This window comes from Lactuca saligna, chromosome 8 (assembly GCF_052625555.1).
Source record: "Lactuca saligna cultivar CGN05327 chromosome 8, ASM5262555v1, whole genome shotgun sequence".
Classification (NCBI taxonomy): domain Eukaryota; kingdom Viridiplantae; phylum Streptophyta; class Magnoliopsida; order Asterales; family Asteraceae; genus Lactuca; species Lactuca saligna.
In genome coordinates this window covers 265,738,738-265,752,158 of record NC_136424.1, presented here as the reverse complement: position 1 = coordinate 265,752,158, position 13,421 = coordinate 265,738,738, and the positions used below count along the sequence as shown (strand labels likewise).

Here is a 13,421-nt window from a genome sequence, read left to right as displayed (position 1 = left end):
GAAGAAGAAGAAGCAGAGGTTGATGTTTTGAGATGATGATTTTTGCCATAAAAACATGTCAATTATCCATTGGTTGCTCATTGTTTTACTCTCATTATGTAGCATATGAACACGGTTAATACCCATCCTGTGCTGCTAGTTGCAGCTATTGATAACTCTGAAGGGTTGCCACCTACAATTAGGCGTTGTTTCAACCATGAAACGAAAATGGGAGGTTTGACTGAAGACCAGAGAGTGGAAATGCTATCCCAATCACTTCACCTTATCTCTGAATTAGTTCCAGATGTAAGTAAGAATAAGAATAAGAATATTTTACTGTATACATATATTTATCTTAAAATCTAATGAATCATGTATGCTCCTTGCAGACTTGTACAGAGGATGTTGTAAAAGATATGTTTGGACAGACTTTTGGTTTCATGCCAAGGGATATTAGGGCTTTAGTTGCTGATGCTAGTTCAAGTTTGATTCCTATTATGGCAGTAGCTTTGAGAAGTTGGGTGACAGCAAAGAATTCATGGTCAAAGCTTTGGAGCGGTCAAAGAAAAGGAATGCATCGGCTTTGGGGAATCCCAAGGTGTGTAAAATAAAAAATGGTTGGTGGCATTACATCTATTCTACAGGGTAATAAGTTTAATTTGTGTGTGTGTGTAGGTCGCTAATGTTAAGTGGGAGGATGTTGGTGAGCTGGAAGATGTGAAAAAATCTATTCTTGATACAGTTCAGGTACATACTACATAGGAATGGAATCTTGAATTCCAGTTGGTTGTTGTAAGCTTTGGCATAAGTTGTGACATATTGGTAATGCATTTACAGCTCCCCTTTCTGCATAAAGATTTGTTTTCATATGGGCTACGTAACGCCTCTGGTGTTCTTCTCTACGATCCTCCTGGTACAGGGAAAGTATGTTGGTGTTTTATCATCTTATAATCATTTATTTTGTGATTATAGCCTCCAGGGCAGCTTTCATGAATGGGAACGCATCAGCGGGGAACAATCCTGGCTGAGAAAGGAACTCCTTTCCAATTGCGAGAGCATTGAATGGCAGGTATGTATCTGAAATACAAGACAAATTAAGAAAGATGAAATCTGTTTTGAGTTTTGAAAATGAATTTTTGTGATAGGGAAGGTGGATGAGCTGGAAAAGACTATTTTTGTAGCTACTAGAGATCCTTCTTTGTATGGTATAAAACAATTGGAACTTGAAAAGCGAAGGAAGTGTACCACTACTGCTCCGATTCAGGTACAATACAAATCTTTTAATTTATTACTTTGGTTTAATATAGATATGAGTCTTATTTTCTATGTGTGGTATGTAACCACTAACCAATCAGGTGGGAAATATTAAGAAAGTAGTGATTGTAGCCGGAAGCACTTCAAACTTTGGTGGGATGCGCCAAGAATTAATGCGGATGCCAAAGTCTCATCAGCAGCAGGATAAGGACTGGACCAGAACCGGATCATATGTTGTTGTAGATAATGATGATTTTATTACTTCAAAATCAGACACATAGATGCTTCTCATCAGGTATGCTTTTGCTTTTATAATTTCTTTAGATATATCATTTTAAAGAGTGTCTTGTCTTGTTTACTAGCCCCAAATGAATTGTTTTTTATACTCATATTTTATTGATAGATATACCTAAAAAAGTAGGTCCAAGGGTTGATCTAGCATACCTTTACCAGATGTTTATAACCTCTTAAATTGTTTTTTGAACCAAAAATATAGCATATATGATGATGTATTTTTATTATAGCATCCTACTTTCGTTCCTTTGTGTTATAATTTTTTACTTAAAATTTTTTACCACAGTGTCATCCAAATGGAAAACATTTAGGTTCTAATAAGAAGTTGAATGTACAATGCTAAAGATGAATAAGAAAAACAAAATGCTCAAAGTAGATTGTGTTAATGATAATAAAAATTGAAATATATAAATATGTATTTGTGGATAATATGTAATTTTTGTATGTATGGTACAACAGACAATAAGATGAAGAGTTATATGAACTAAGTGCAAGTGTAGAAAGGATCGGATCTGTTGGGCTCGCCATACATGACGAACTCCTTTCAAAGGTGCACATCTTCTTTATGCATCGACATCATGATCTTCTTCTTCTTCACACTTCACAATTGACATAGATAGATAGATATTTTATTTGATCACCAAAAATAAGCTTAGTTGTTTATTTCCCATTTCAGGAGAAAATTATAGAGGATTTGGGTTCAGAAATGGAAAGTACATCTAATCATCTTGATTTTGTTCAGGTTAGTCTTCTCTCATTTCATGATGTGTTTGATACTACATAATAGGTGATAGATGGTCCAAGACTAAACCTCACCTAATAAATAATAATTAACAGAAGTTAGCTTACTTGTACTACTTTGACATCCATTGAGACCAGACAAAAAAGTTTGCAATCTTTTCTTTTGTCCAACCCAAAAATTGAGCCCATTATGTTTGGATAACCAGAATCATATATGTCTCTCCACTCATCCATTATAATAATACCTAAGAAGCAGAACCAAACCTTTCTTTCTCAATCTCGGGTAGGTTTTTCCTATTTTTTTTAATTGTTTACTGTCATATGTTTTACTTTTTTCATTTAACATGTGCGGTGGTTAATTTGTTTCTGTTTGATATAGTTTGATTGTCATTATATATAAAAAGTGAGTTGTAAAAATGTTGGTTTTGATGGTATGCAATCACATTCCACTTCTAATTTCTTGCTTTTCACAATGATTATATACATACATACATACATATATATATATATATATATATATATATATATATATATATATATATTATAGTTTACAAACTATAGAATGTGTTTAGTAGTGAATCTCATAGGGACAAAATGGTAAATTTGCAGGTGGTTCAATCAATGTCATTTAGTAATATTTGGAAATACAGCCTCTATAAGTTTGACTAGAACCTTCTGATTTTGTTTACTTTTTAACGTTGTTTTTTGTTTCATTTAGTAATAAAGTATCAAATATCAACAGTTATGTGGTAGTAATCCTTCTGAGGGGGTGTTTGTTGGGCTGCTTCTTTCAATGTCATTAACAACAGTGGTAAGTAAAATCTTACTATTATGAAAATCTTTTGTTTAAATCTACCTTATTGACCTGTAGTTGATTAAACATTAATTTAATTATGCAGGTTTGAAGTTTTTGATGGAAAAGAATAGTGTTAATGCTCTTCATAGAAAAGTATGTTGGTAGTTTAGGAAATTTGGCGAATAATTTAGTTAATTATATAAAAAAATGTTCAAATGTTACATTTGTCTATTATTAGAATGATTATTTGTATGACATTAAATTTTGTGCAATATATTGTATTTTTTGAATTGTGAGACATGAAATGCAAATTTAATTTGAAAATCAGTAAATCTATAAATATTTTTTTTTTAAAAAAAAATTAAAATTACGATATGCAAAAATGTGTGTCGTCTTCATTTATTACATGTCCTTTCTTGACAGGGCCTTTTATGATACGCATTGCATGTCATTAACACGCGTGTCGTAAGGTTACGACACGCGAATGCGTGTCGTCTTCCTTTATGACAGGGCCTTCCTTGATACGCATTGCGTGTCTTAAACGCGCGTCGTAATTGTGCGTCGTAAATGAGCGTCGTAAATGCGCGTCTTCTATAGACGATGCGCAAAAGCGCGTCGTCTCTCTTTATGACATGGCCTTCCTTGACGCGCATTTGCGCGTCGTCTGAGCCTTTTACGACGCGTAATGAGCGTCGTAAAAGGCTGTTTTTCTAGTATTGTAAAGATCATAAATTAATCATATAAACAAGTAACAACTATGATCTATCAAGAACTCATAAGAACATGAATATTAATATCAACATTTCAAGAACATATGAACACATATAATAATGAAAAATTGATATTAGCCATTGTAAATGGATTAGAACAACCATTACACCATCTAAAACAATTTTTATAATACCAAAACAGTTTAGGGTAATGTTTCTAGTCCATTTCCTGTAGCACAAATCGAATTTTTGCGTTCTGCATGACCAACTCGTCGAGTGCACTAACAGACTTGCCCAGTTGGTTGCATTTACACTTGGACTCGTCGAGTCCTCCCCATGTACTCATCGAGTCCCCTAAGCAGATAACAAAAAAATCGATTTTTAACACTATTTTGCATCATGTATTCACAAACAAGCCTAGGCTCTGATACCACTAATGGGTTTTTAGCATTCTAACACTTCCTAAGTGTACATGCAACCCTAATCAACCTTTGATCTATGTTTGTCTAAATACATCCAAAATTTTGTTTCTAAGGTTCATAATCCTATCTAGCATACATGGGGAACTTGTATCTAAAAAGAATGGATAGAATTACATACCTTGTAGTTGATTTTGATTCCTTGAAACCATAGGAGCCTAGCACGCCAAGTGTGATGCCTCAAATGCTTCACACAACACCAAATGCTTTTGGAATGACTTTTGAGAGAATACACACACTCTAAATATTTGCCTAGCCCTCACTTCTCTTTTGTGTAGCCGATATTGGTTGATACTATGTTCCTTATATAGTGTGACACATCTAAGGTTACACCATGTAAACCCTAATGTGTCGTGACTCTTCATTTCCACAACCCATGGGTTTGTAACTCCCATGGAGCATCAATGGAGCATCCTATGGGTTTAACCTAACTTGATCATCCATGGAGCCTCTTAGCCCACTGTACATGTTATGGATGATTTACACAATCAATCCATATATTTAATTAGTTATCTTCTGATCACTTAATTAATTCTAAATTAATTCTTGATCAAACTAATTAAATAATAATTTTAATATACTAAAACTTATAATAATTTATTAATAAACCACAAGTGTGAATTCTCTCATTTAGTCTATCAAATTGCATGGTGCCATACAACCCAAATAGACCATGCTGGGTCGGGTCAAGTACATACCAGAAATAGTTATGGACTTAGACACCTTATCCAACAACATTACGCTGAGAGATTAAGGAGATATAAATCATTAGTGATAATAAATGTAAGTTCTGTTTATAGTTATGTTTCTGTATTGACGATGACATCCCAAATGTTTTAAAATAAATAAAAATAGTTTTTGAAAGACCCCAACTTTCGTATTTTTGAAATACCCAAACTTTCATATTTCACTTATCATTACTCCAAAACATGTTATTTGCATATTCATAAAAGCAATATTTTACATTGATATAAAGGATTTACAAAACTACTGGATACACACAACTACCCAGGATATTGTAATTTATACAAACATAAAATATAGTACAAAAATACTATTACAAACTATTCTACATCTTTCAATAGTATGTAAACATACTAGTTACTTATCACCTACAAGTGTTAAACATTGATAGGGTAAGCGGTGATGCTTAGTGAGTTCAAAAATATAATGTTATGCCATATATATATATACTTCTATGTGGCAAAAGCAAAGAGGAACAACAAGATGTATGTGAGATCATGTGACAAGCGTTCATATCAATCAAAGACATTATTCAAAGATATTCCTTTCAATTCTTGATATACATCAATAAAGGTTTCGCCCAAATGGCATAGATGACATGCAATTTCTGATTAACATCTTGTTAGATTTCCAACTTATAGTCCTGTCTAACCATTTGCCAATGCCATAGAATAGAAGTCACTCTATTATGGAGACATGCTCTATATGGTCAGAGGCTGCGTACCAGTACCAACGTGAATCTAAGTCCTTTTACTGATCACATGGTCAAAGGTATTACAATTGCTATAAACATACCGAATAACACGAGAAAATAACTCAGAATGATAATACTGAAAAGCCCATAGCACATATAACACATAACATACAATTGTTCCTATATATTGAACTCACCTTAAGTTAACCGGGGGTTAAAATAGTAATTTGGACAGTACTGCGGCTTTAAATATGCCTTTCTATGTTGAAAACCGGGAACTTGATTGATAACCGGGCTCTGCGAAGGTAGGGCTTCAAAACCGAAAAGATAAAATTTTTGGGCGTCTCGGGGGTCTCGGTACGTGTTTCGGGTGCTAAAATTGATTTCGGGGCTTCTGGGAAAGTTAATATGAAGAAAATATTAAAAGAGGGGCTAAAAGTGGCAAATTTTCAAAGTTAGTGGGAAGATCTCGCAACCCCCTTTATATACGGCCGAGGTTAGGAGTCGGCTAAGTAGCGAAGCTCGGTGGCAGCAGTGGAGCAAAGCAGGTGGTGCGAGAGGGGAGGCTCGGATGCGAGGTTCGACTGCGAGGCGGGTAAGCACGACGTGGAGGGGCGAGACTCGGACACCGCAACGAGGCGCGTCGGAAGATGATTGGGTCGCACTTCGGTCGAATCGGTGAGGGGCACGCATTGGTCTCCGGAAGCAAGCAGCGAGGCAGCTCGCTCTGGGCCACATCTTCAGTGACGCACCTGCTCCCTGCGAGGTGACGTGGCCGGTTACTATTCATGCGAAATTCTTCGATTTTCGGGCCCTGAACTTCTAAAACCCATAACTTTCGAATACGAGCTCCGTTTTTGACGTTCTTTATATGCACGCGTAGCTAAAATTACGCTCTACAACTTTCTTTTAGACTTCGTCGGCTAATTTTGACTTTAATTTTAATATTATTATTTTTAATAGACCGGGACAGGAAAATCCGTTAAAAATTCAAAACTTCTTTATCCTACATCCGTTTTCGTCAAACTTTTTACCATTGTACTACATATGAGGAGACCTTCGATTCTCGTTTAGGATGTATCGGTAAAATATCGCTCCATCTAAAATTCGAGTTTTTAGTTGTCTACTGCTAAGTTGAAACTTCGAAAAATCATAACTTTCTCATACGAAGTCAGATTTTGGCGTTCTTTTTATCGAATTTCTTGGTTTAACGAATACTACTATTTTCATTTAGATTACTAAGGCTAAAATGTAGTTTATGAAAAACTCACTTTTTACGTCATTCGGTGTCGTGTCGATTTTGTCGCGGATCTTCGGTTGGTCATAACTTCTTCGTTATAACTCGGATTTTGATGATGTTTTCGCCTACAAATTTCTAACGAGATTCTCTACAACATCAAGTAATAAAATTTTACTTATTTAAAATTTCATATTTTCGCTAAATTTCACTATTTGGCTTTTAATTGGAATCTCATAAGACTTCCAATATTTTCTGAGTGATTATAAACATAGTTTTACTTCATTTCTAATAAAAACCATATGTTAGAACTCAACACTCAATTTTACATAATATTTCACAATTTTTTTCATTACAAAACACGATTTTAAAATGTGTATGTTACAAATACCTCCTCCTTTTGAGGATTTTGTCCCCGAAATTACATCGATTAAAATAACTGGGGATATTTTGCTTTTATCTCATTCTTATTCTCCCAAGTATAGTTCGAGCCACGATGGTGTTTCCACTTGACAAGCACCAATTCTACTTCTTTATTGCGTAGCTTAGTTGTTCTTTCATTCACGATTTCTTCAGACTCTTCTACATATCTTAACTTATTATCCAATTCCACTAAGGAAAATGGAACTGTCTCATCGTAGATGCTCAAGCATTTGCGCAGATAACTTACATGAAACACATCATGAATACCCGCCAAATCTTCAGGCAATTCTAAGCGATAAGCTTGCTTTTCGATTCTCTGGATGGTTTTAAAAGGACCAACAAATCTAGGACTCAACTTTCCTTTCTTCCCAAATTGCATAAGGCCTTTACATGGGGATACCTTCAGCATCACGAAATCACCTACTTGAAATTCTATAGGTCGTCCTCCCTTTTTCGTATAGGACTTCTGTCGATCCTGGTCCGCTTTCATTCTTTCTCTTACGATTTGAATCTTGTTGGTGGTGTCTTGAATCATTTCAGGGCCTCCGAGGATCTTCTGTCCTACGTCACGCCAACATAACGACGTACGACATTTGCGACCATATAATGCTTCATATGGTGGCATCTTGATTGAAGTGTGGTAACTGTTATTATATGAAAATTTGACAAGCTGTAAGTATTTATCCCAGTTACCACCGAACTCCAAAACACATGCACGAAGCACATCTTCTACTATCTAGATTGTTCTCTCTGTCTGACCATTTATCTGAGGATGATAAGCGGTACTGAGAGCAACTCGAGATCCCAATTCGCATTTCATACTTGACCAAAAGTGAGAAGTGAAGCGAGTATCGCGATCGGAAATGATCTTTAGTGGCACACCATGATTTGCAACAATTTCATCCAAGTATACTTGTGCGTATTTCTCCATTGGAGTCGTTTCACGCATGGCGAGAAAATGTGCACTCTTAGTTAGACGGTCGACGATTAACCAAATGCTATCATGCTGTCTAGCAGTCTTTGGCAATTTGGTAATAAAATCCATGGACACCTCTTCCCACTTCCATACAGGAACACTAAGGCTTTCTAGAGTTCCATAAGGCTTTTGGTGTTCTGTTTTGACTTGTAAGCATACTAAGCATTCCTATACATATCTTCCAATGTCTCTTTTTAATCCAGCCACCAATAATCAGCTCTTGCATCATAGTACATTTTACTTGTGCCAGGATGTATTGATAGCTTAGACTTATGAGCTTCATCTAAAATCTTCTGTCTTAATCCATTAATCTTTGGAATCCATAGCCCATTCTTAAATACTTTTAATCCTCGCGAATCATCAAGTAAAACATCAGCATAATGTACCATTCCTTCCTTCTTTACATTTTCTGGCTTTAAGGCTTCAACTTGCCACTTCTCTAGTTCATCAAGAATGGTGAAGTTCACCGTAGTGTGAGTAATAGTATAACACATACTATTACGATAAACTTTCCTGCTAAGTGCATCTGCAACCACATTATCCTTTCCACTCGACGGTACAGGATTTCATAATCATAGTCTTTGATCAGCTCCATGGCTCGTTGTTGTCTCGTATTCAAAGTTTTCTGACTGAATATATACTTGAGACTCTTGTGGTCGGTAAATAATTGGCATTTCGTACCAAAAAGGTAATGTCTCCAAAGTTTTAAGGGCAAATACTACTGCAGCGAGTTCAAGATCATGAGTGGGATAATTCTTTCCATAATATTTCAGTTGTCTTGAGGCATAGGCTATCACTTTACCATGTTGCATCAACACACAACCAAGTCCCAATCTTGAAGCATCACTATATACGGAGAAATCATCATCACCTTCTGGGAGTGATAAGATGGGAGCATGAGTCAAAAGATCTTTTAGAGTTGAGAAAGCTTTTTCTTGAGCTTCACCCCATTCGAACTTCATTTCCTTCCATGTAGGACTTGTGAGAGGTACGGCTATACGAGAAAAGTATTTAATGAATCTCCGGTAATATCCCGCGAGACCTAAGAAACTTTGAATTTCGGAAGCATTACTGGGCACTTCCCAATTTTGAATGGCTTCGATTTTAATGGGATCTACAGATACACCGTTACTAGAAATAATATGGCAGAGAAATTGAACTTGACGGAGCCAAAATTCACATTTCAAGAGTTTAGCATAAAGTTTCTCCTTTCGAAGAAGTTCTAAGATTTCACGAATATGAACGGCATGATCGGCTTCAGACATGGAATAGATTAGAATATTGTCAATGAGTATGATGACAAACTTATCGAGCATTGGGCGGCACACTCGATTCATCATATCCATGAATACAGCAGGAGCATTTGTCAAACCGAATGGCATGGCAAAGAATTCGAAATGCCCATAACGAGTACGGAAAGTAGTCTTCGGTACATCTTGCTCTTGTACTTTCAACTGATGATATCCATATCTCAAATCAATTTTTAAGAAATAGCTAACACCCTGAAGTTGATCGAATAAATCATTGATGCGAGGTAGTGGGTACTTGTTCTTGATAGTTACCTTATTCAACTCACGATAGTCATTGCACATTCGCATCGATCCGTCCTTCTTCTTGACAAACAATACTGGAGCACCCCAGGGAGAGGTAGTTGGTCGAATAAAGCCTTTGTCAAGTAATTCCTGCAGATTGATCATCATTTCTTTCATCTCGGCTGGTGCAAGACGATAAGGAGTCTTTGCAATCGGAGCAACACTGGGCACAAGGTCAATTCGAAATTCTACTTGTCTGTCCGGAGGAAGTCCAGGCAGATCATCGGGGAAAACATCGGGATATTCGTTAACAATGGGAATATCATTTACAGTTTTATTCTCCTTTCTTGAGATGTCAACTGTATAGGCCAGATAGATAGGACAACCTTTCGATATGAATTTACGAGCTTTGAGGAAAGAGATTATTTTTAAGATTCTTTGTTCACCATAGACATGAATAGGATCTTCCCCTTCAATAGGAATGTGTACCATCTTTTCGTAACACAAGAGTTCTGCATGGTTCTTTGACAACCAATCCATGCCGAGAATAATATCAAAATTAGGCAAGGAGATAGGGATTAGGTTAGCAAGAAAATTATAGCCTTCAATTTCTATGACACAATCCCTATAGATTTTATCAGCAAGTAATGATATACTTCCTGCAGTATCTATGTGAAATGGTTGCGCGAGTGCATAACAAACAGTTTTAAAATAATGCGCAAATTCATAAGATACGAAAGAATCCGAGGCACCAGAATCAAATAACATGTGAGCAGGTCTAGAGTTGACAAGAAATGTACCCGTCACGACATTTGGTTCCTCGCGTGCTTCCTCTGCGGTAATCTGGAATGCACGACCCTTAGCTTTTTTCACCACCTCCTTTTTAGTTGGAGTATTCTTCGTTTGTTGGATAGGGACTTGACCTCTCGGTGGTTGTTGAACAGAAGCTTGACTTCCCATCACTTGGCTGGTAAGAGTAGGGCAAAAACGCTTCTTGTGGCCAGTAATACCACATGCATAACAATTCACATCCTTCCTTGGGCAAGCTGGCTTGATATGACCTGTTTCTCCACACCCATAACAGACAATGGATTCCTTGTCTATTTTGCATTGACCCGGATGATTCCTTCCACAAATGCGACATGATGGTGATTGAATAGAAAAAGATTGTGACCTACCACGGCCACGAAAAGCACTCTGAGATTGTGCTTGCTTGCTAGGATCAGTTTGAATAGATTGAGCTGGTGGAATAGTGGAAGCAGGAGTAGTTCTTTCAATACGTGGATGCTTTGGAATAGTAAGAGTGGCACCACTTATTTCTAAGTCATGCTCACGCCTTCGAGCATACTCAACGGCTTTATCGAATGACAGAACATCCCGGTTGACAAAAAAATCATGGATTTCATGTCGTAGTCCCTCCATGAATAACTAAATTTTCTCGTCTTCAGTTGGAATATACTTCGTAGAAGACCTTGCTCTTTGATTAAATTGTGACAACCCGAAATTTCCATTTGTACGAACATTATCTATTCAATAGAAGCTAGTCCAGTTTCTATAACTTTCAGACTTGTTCGAACAAGTTTGGGTACATTAGGGTTTACATTTCTGGACATATCAGGAGAGTGGATGCTCCTGTAACTGTGAAACTTGGACATGGTAAGTTTCATAATGTTATAGTCCGACTTCCGGAATAAAAATATTTTCTGTCAAAATATTCCAAGACTATAAATAGACTTCTGAATTTAATTAATTCATTATTCACAATTCCAACTAGAGAAAAGCCAATTCTCTCTGACGGATCTTCGGGTTTTCATCCCAGATTGTGAGTCTACTTTCCTAAATGTGTTTTAATGTTTGTTAAATGCTTTATAACATTGTTACATGTCCAAAATCATCCAGGATCATAAGGCTTTTGGAGTTTACGACCAAGGGTTTCTTGGGCCGTAAACCCCATTTCCAAGGGACAAAGTGTGCCCTAACTCACCTCCTAAAGCCTAAGGACTTTACCCACTAATACTTGTTGGGTGGTGAACTCATATACAAGGCCATTTGTGCTTTAAACCCTTTTGCCTTGTCCCGTATCAACTTAGATACAGCCATTAGGACCTATAACACTTATATAAAGTGTATACATGTTCCTAATTGTGCTAACTTACTTTGTTAAGTTATTATGTGGCTAATTAGTTATATATATATGCTTATTATATGATAAGTAGGCTCGAACGTGTGAACAAGTCTCCGTTTGCCACTTAACACGGTACCCGATACATCAATTCAATCTACTCACCACATGTGAGTTCATACCCCTAAATCAACCTTTGAAATACTTTTAAATGTTTTAAATACTTTATGGGGGGGGGGGGGGGGGGGAATACAAGTCAAATACTTATAGTTATTACATAAATCACATGTGATTAATAACTAGAAAACCAATGATTTTATCACTGTTCAACTGTTCATCAAACTGTTTCACTTCAAATGTTTTACAAACTCTTTTTACTTATCAAATGCTTTTATTAAACTTTGTTTTACTTCTTATAAATTGCATGCCCATATATGTATATATATATATATATAAGTAATGTTTAAAGGGCTTAGGAAGGCCATCCGCCGTATTTCCTTTTCGCGCACTGAGATGTGGTCTGGTGGGATTTCGGGTGACCATCCGAAGGTCGTTTCAATATTAGTTATATATCATATATACATGTATAGACGTAAAAGTACTTCCATATTCATATTTATCAGTACATCAATAGCTAGTTACCATCGGGGTAACACAATACATATACTAGAAACAATACATATACTAGAAACAATACATATACAACTATGCTCGAAACAATACATATACAATGATGCTAGAAACAATACATATACAATGATGCTAGAAACAATACATATACAATGATGCTAGAAACAATACATATACAATGATGCTAGAAGCAATACATATACAATGATGCTAGAAACAATACATATACAACTATACTAGAATGAGAAACAGTACATATACATGAATACATTATTATTGTGATTTAAATCGGAGCATGACTTAATTGTCATGGCTCGAGTTGTAGCCAAAATTCTATTGAAGGGAGAGCGTGAGTTTGCGTATAGATCTATACTGGATTGACAATCCTACACCTTGCTGCTAGCTACAGCCGGACCTGCAGGTCTGCGGGTGCCAAACGTCATTCCGTTATTACGACCATTCATTTGTCGTTGTTACTAGTCAATAGTATGGTGCAATTTATCACGTAATGCCTTAATATAAATCCGGTTTAAGGTAGTTAGTACAACAGTAGTTCTTATAATACAAGGCTACAGTACTACAATGATTTACCCATTACATATTTTTAGTGATAACCTCACTTAAACGTTTATGTACAAACTATATTTTGTTAAATGATAGTTACATTTGGGAAATTACACACTTTTACATCAAACGAGCATACAAAACAGTTAAGCCTTGGTAGAAGGCTACTTTAATAGAAAATATAGGTTTTTCTGAGAGATTCAAACTTTTACAAACAATTGCAAACCTTTACATACATTTTACAAA

The 13,421-nt window shown here is 36.1% G+C and overlaps 1 pseudogene; it reads left to right on the top strand.

Moving 5' to 3' along the window:
• The first annotated feature begins 847 nt into the window (after positions 1-847).
• Positions 848-2,347, top strand: LOC145010648 (syntaxin-61-like; annotated as a pseudogene).
• Positions 2,348-13,421: the final 11,074 nt, after the last annotated feature.